This window comes from Lathyrus oleraceus, chromosome 3 (assembly GCF_024323335.1).
Source record: "Lathyrus oleraceus cultivar Zhongwan6 chromosome 3, CAAS_Psat_ZW6_1.0, whole genome shotgun sequence".
Classification (NCBI taxonomy): Eukaryota; Viridiplantae; Streptophyta; class Magnoliopsida; order Fabales; family Fabaceae; genus Lathyrus; species Lathyrus oleraceus.
Window position 1 is genome coordinate 345,197,368 of NC_066581.1, and position 6,395 is coordinate 345,203,762.

Consider the following 6,395-nt stretch of genomic DNA (forward strand, 5'->3'; position numbering starts at 1 on the left):
TAAATAAATATCTTAATAAATATTACAAAACTTAAAAAATTCATAAAAAATTCAATATTAGTCCAACATAGGTGGGATTTTTTTTGTTTGTTTCCAAATTTTATCTACTTTTTTTTAGGCATAGTAGTGTAAGTTGTGCCTGATAAAATTTTGGAATGGTATATTGATTTTTGACATGTGTGCAATATTCATATGTTTTACCATTTTAATCACCAAATAATCATACTAGCTCCAAATTAATTGAAAATTCATATGATGATTCTTGACACATTCCTGGAGATTTTTGATGTATAATTTGTAATTTTTGGATCTCTGGTTTGGTAGATATGATTTATTCAATTTGAGTGTGACAATATGTATCACACTATGCCATGCTGAGTTCATGAATTAATTTACCATGCTTCCCCTAGGTCTATGGCCCTGATTTTTTGCATGAGATGACATGTATATGTTAACTTTCAACATGAATTTTTGTGGATTTAATTAATCCATTTTCCATTTAATTAGGATTTTTGATTGCTGTTTGGCATTTTTTGGTCTTTGCTTGACTACTTGACTTCCATGTCTCATGAAATGCTCATACTATATCATATGAATGTGAAATTTGATGGAGTGATTCATAACATGTTTAGGTGTAGTTTGGCTTTGATCCCATTAATTTCTTAATTGTTTTCACTGTTTGGCATGTGATTAAAGTTGATGCTCATTTTGTTACCATGTGATGACTTGTTTGGATGTCTGCTGACTTTTTGATTTTCATTGACCTACTTCCTGTTGTCCAAATGGTATGAAAATTGATATGTAGCTCATTGAATATGTTTTGTTTAGACATGAATTTTTGTGGAATTTATCGAGATGTTTTGGTTTGGCTTTAATTGAAATCATTCTGTTTGTGTATATGTGGTTCTTACTTGCCTAGTTTGACTTAGATTGTACATGAAATTAACTTGGTGTATAGTTTAGACATGAGACCAATTGGATTCTCTTTGTATGTGATTAATGTTGATGTTGATCATGTTTGACTTGCTGTTTTGACTTTTTTCCTCCTTTTTGACCCTAGGCTTGTCCTAGTGGTCTTGTATCTCATGTTTGAATGTGATTTTCAGGTTAAGAGGCAAAATACCTTAAGGAGGTGGATTCACTTTTGATTGAGATATCATTTGACAATTGTACACTAATATGTTCTGTTTTGTAGGATGTTTGGCTTTTGAGTTGCTTGCACTTTGGTGCATTGGATTGTGTTTGTCTGTTTATAGTTAATTGTGAACCATTTGCTGTTTAATTCTGTGATTGGTATACTGATGATATTTGATTGATTTCAGGTACATTAGTTGCTAATATTGCTTTGCTTTGCTTGATAAGCAATTTGCACTGAGGTATAACATTCTTGTCTCCATGTAGTCTGGAAGACCTGGCCTGTTACTTGGCCAGGCAACTGTCTGAACTCCTCCTTAAGAGGCGATGTTTGTGCTTGTTTACATTTGTGCCAAGCAGGGAAAGTCCTTATTTAAGGCAATTGGCGGAACCCAAGGGATATGCAATCTATCCCCCGCTATTCTGTTGAGTCGTCCCTCTGCTCACACCACTGTGTTGATGCATTGGGACACAAACCCAAGATCTTGTACAATGTACAGTGTGTCAGAGTCTTGAGTGTAGAAGGGTTCCTCCTTTCTGAACCCACGCTCCTTTGTCTATAGCTCTCCCTGGCCAGGGATAAGAGCTGTGAAGTCTTATCTTCACTCTCCTTTCATCAGCTTCACCTTAGCCCCTCAATGGCAAGGTTAAGAGCTAACACCACCCCTGTACAGATGACTTGCTCTTGCAGTCTTACCCCTTGATTGAGACCCTTTGGTGTGCATATAGTGTGTGCTACGTGTGAATGCTTGATTTGCTGTTTACTTGTGTTGAATAGGATAGGCTTGCTTCCTGTGCAAGTTAGCTAGGAACCTTGACTTAGGGACAACTTTGCATGATAACAGCTAGGCTCGAGTCGTAGTCTCCCTAGTTGTGTTTCCCTCTGTCATCTGGTTAGGCTAGCCCTGTGTCCCTTCGTAGGGGAACTACGTCGCCCTGATCCTCATACCAGATGAGGTACGTAGGCAGGAGATGAGCAGATCTCTCCGGGCGCCTGTGTCTTTGTTTTGTCTTGTTGTGTGCTTGGAAGCTGATGTAAGTCCATCGAGTGGCGTTCGGGTTCCAGTGTGCGTGTGTTTTGGGTTCGGATGCTGATGTAAGTCCAGTGATTGGCATTCAGGCTCCATGTTTGCCTTTGCCTGTGTTCGTTTGTGTGCGTGTTAGCCGGGCTACGGATGCTCTGATTCTCCTTCGTCCAAGAAGATACGTATGCATAGGATGCGACATCCTAGCGAGCATGTGTCGTTTTCCCCAGTCCGAACTACTTTGACTCTGATGTCTATGCCTGATAGACTAAGTAGGCCCAGGATGCGATATCCTGCCGAGTCAGTTTCAGTTTAAGTCTCGTTTGTTTTCTTGTGTCTCCTTCAGCCTGTGTAGATGTTTGTGAGCAGTGTTTTAGCAACCATTTTCCTTCCTATTGTGCGTGGATCCCGTCGAGTACGACGGATGCGTAGGGGTGCTAATACCTTCCCTTCGCATAACCGACTCCCGATCCCATTCTCTTTGGTCGCGAGACCATGCTTTTTCCAGGTTTACTCTGAGCGTTTCCTTTCCCTCTTTAGGGATAAATAACGCACGGTGGCGGCTCTGTTGTTCTTGTTTTCCCGCCGGTTTTTCGCGTAATGCGACAGCTGGCGACTCTGCTGGGGAAAACCGAGAAGTTGACCTGTGCTGGTCCTTCTTCCCTGAGCGAGTCTCTCCTAGCGCTCTCTAGGTTAGGGCTTTGGTTGCTATCTGCTGATATTTATTGCATTCATTTCATTTACTGTTTGCATTCCATGTGTGCATTAATGTTTGCATTCATTCATTTCATCTGCTGTGCTGGCTGTGTGTTCTATGATTGGGGGTGGGAGTTCTATGAGGTAAAAGGCCCAATACCCAGGCTATGAGTGCAATCTAGGAAACCTAGGAATAGAGTGATTCATGGGAAGCGGGTGGTGTACGCCACTTAGCGGAACATCGATATCACGAGCAGTTCAGACTCTGATGGGGTATTATCGGTGCATACATCTGGTGTGCACAGGATGATATTCTTGAAAGGGTTGTTTATCCTGTGTTTCTCTCAACCTTACCCTGGCCTAGATGACACCCGTGAGTGGGGAGGGAATGATCATTTTAACAGGTACAGATGGTGACTGTTGGTGACTTGATGGTGACTCAGTGTGTTCCAGTTGGTGACTCAGCTTTCCAGATTGGGTTCAGACGACAGTTGACCAGTTGACTTTGGGTTTCAGATGATTGTTGTTCAGATTTCGAGCCGAAGCTTCGATCCTGTGTTCAGAGATGCACAGCTTGCCAGTCGTGTCTGCATCATGTGCATCACATCATGTTTATTTTTCAAAAGAAATGCAAAAAAATTTTTTGAAAGAAAAATGAAAAAAAGAAAAAGCTAATCTCTGCATGCATATCATTTCTCGGATACATTCCAGAGTCTGTTCACTGATGGATCCGGGTGCTCATTTACAGATGAAATTGTTGGTACTCATTGCTCTTGTATACCGCGCCGTGTTGTTGCAGATTGCTATCCTTTAAAGATGAATCAGGCTCTTTGAATGCCTGAGAAATGATCATTATCATGTGCATCATATGCATTAGCATCATATTCATATCATTTGCATAACAGGGGTTCTAATTCGGGCTCCTCACTCTGGTTCCTGTGTCAGGCAGGATAGATGATCAGAGACCGCATCGTTACTCAACCAGACTCAATCATCAGAAGCATGGATCAGGTTCAGACGGAGTTGGCTGAGATGAGGGCGAGCATGGCTCAGTTTATGATGATGATGCAAGGAGTTGTTCAGGGGCAAGAGGAGCTGTGAGCCTTAGCCCAGAGACTGGAAGCCGTGATTCTTCCGTCAGACTGTGCTTCACCAGCGGGTGTACCCGTTCATGAGAATGTTGCTGTCACTATTCTTGTCGGTGATTATGCCGTGGGTGATGAATTGAGGGGGATCAGAATCAGTGAACAGCCTCTTGCTGCAGAGACTGTTAATGTCAGAACAACCCGGGCTCCGGTTCGCCATCCTGGCTCTTCCAGTTCTTCCGGTTCTAAGAAACCATTCTCTGGGGCACCCAGAAGGGGAGAAGGTGAAACGAATGTTGTGCAGCATAGAAGAAAGGCAAACAGAGGACAATACCGTCAAGTGGCCGCTGTGACTATTCCAGCAACCCAACAGCAACAGAGAAGACCAACTCAGCAATATCAGCATCAACAACATCGTCCTCAGCAGCAGGCTTACCAGCCTCACCATGGTAATCAAGCCAGTACAAGTAATGATAGGAAGAAGATCATTTTTGATCCGATCCCTATGTCGTACGCAGAGCTGTATCCCTCTTTGATAGAGCGGAACTTGATTACTCCCAGAGACCCGCCGGCTATACCCGTCAACCCCCGGTGGTGGTGTAGGCCTGAGCAGCAGTGTGTGTATCATTCGGGTGCTCCTGGTCATGATGTAGATAGTTGCTTTCAGTTGAAGATGAAGGTTCAAGACCTCGTGAGGTCAGGTATTCTGAACTTTGAAGACTTGGGTCCCCGTGTTAATCAAGCTTGAAGATAACAAGTCACGGGCTGGCGCTGACTTGTCTTCCGAGGTCTTCGACAAAGAGGGTTGTTCAAAAGCAGAAGCTGCTGATGCAAAAGTTTCTGACAGTTGTTATCCCTGGTGGGATCTATCACAATTGGGTCACTGTGGGCTTTCCTACAGTTGTTCTTAAGTCAGAGTAATAATCACTTTGTTTAAAAACCCTTCTCCCATGCCAAAAGGAGAAGTGATGACATTGTGGGCAACATTTTGTGCAATGATATTTTCATTCAAATAAATTCATGTTAAACATTTGTTTTTCCGTTTGTTTTCCCTTTTCGCTTTTCGCATGAAATTGGTGATCACAAAAAACCTTAAAAACAAGAATAAAAACAATCTTTTCATCTGCATAACGATTGTCTTGTTTGATTTCCAAAAAGCTTTTCATATCAAAATCATTATGCAGGTTGTTTCTTAAACCCATTGAACATAATGATCGGACGTCATCTCCCAATTTTGAATTCCCTGTATTCGAAGCAGAAGAAGATGATGTTGAAAGGATTCCTGACGAGATGCCCCGACTTCTTGAGCAAGAAAAGAAGATCACTCAGCTGCATCTCGAGAATCAGCAGAACAGCCAACTGGGGCATATACATATAAAGAAAAAAAGGGAGGAGGGTGCATAACAAAAGAAATCAAAAGAAATCCAAGTCAAAAGAAAGAAACAAAAGAGAGATAGCACCCTCAAAGTCCCAAGTTGACTGATGCTGAATCGAGAAGGAGAGATTGACTGCCATGTATCATGGTCAGTTATATCAGCAGAGAGTGAAGAAATCATTCGATAAGAAGGTCAAGCCTCGTGTGTTCCGAGAAGGTGACCTTGTGCTCAAGAAAGTCTTGTCTTTCGTGCCCGATTCCAGGGGCAAGTGGACTCCAAGCTATGAACGTCCATATGTTTTCAAGAGAGCCTTTTCAGGCGGTGCTTTGACACTTACAGCAATGGATGAAGAAGTTCACTCGTCCTGTGAATCCAGATGCAGTCAAGAAATACTTAGCCTAAACAAAAAAAGCAAAACAGCTCGCTAAGTTGAACACCCCAAAGGGCGACTTAGGCAAAAAGGAGCGTCTCGGTGGATTGAAAACCCGAAAGGGCGATCCAGGCAAAAGTTAGAGACATGGAAAAAAAAGAATTTGCATCCCGCTAGATTAAACACCTCACACTGGGGCAATCTAGGCAAAAGTTAGGGATTTGGCAAGTAACTGCATCTTGACAAGACCGTGTTCTATATCTGTCATCCGCCAGGAATTCTCTATGCGTCGTCGACCGAAGCTCCGAATACATCGAGATTCAGAATGGTAGAGGAAAGGTCATTATGTTCAATGTAGCCCTCTCCAATATATATCACCGATTTCAAACTTGTACAGATCTATGGAGTCTCGCCCTTTGCAGACTACCATTCCATCACATCGATTTGAGCTTTTACCCCATTATTTGCACTCTTATTTGTTTCAACTCAACAAATGTTTTGCATGTTTTAATTGATAAAGTATCATTGTTTTCAAAATAAACAAAATTTTTCACAAAATTGTTCTTAAACAAAGTGAACATTCACAATGATGAAAGGATACCTAGGAGACCCGTAGTGCTCTCCCAAGGGTGGTATGATTACCGACGGGTAAGACAGTCGTTCGTATCTCGAGCATAACTGTATCTTTGTCATGTAGAACCTTTTCATG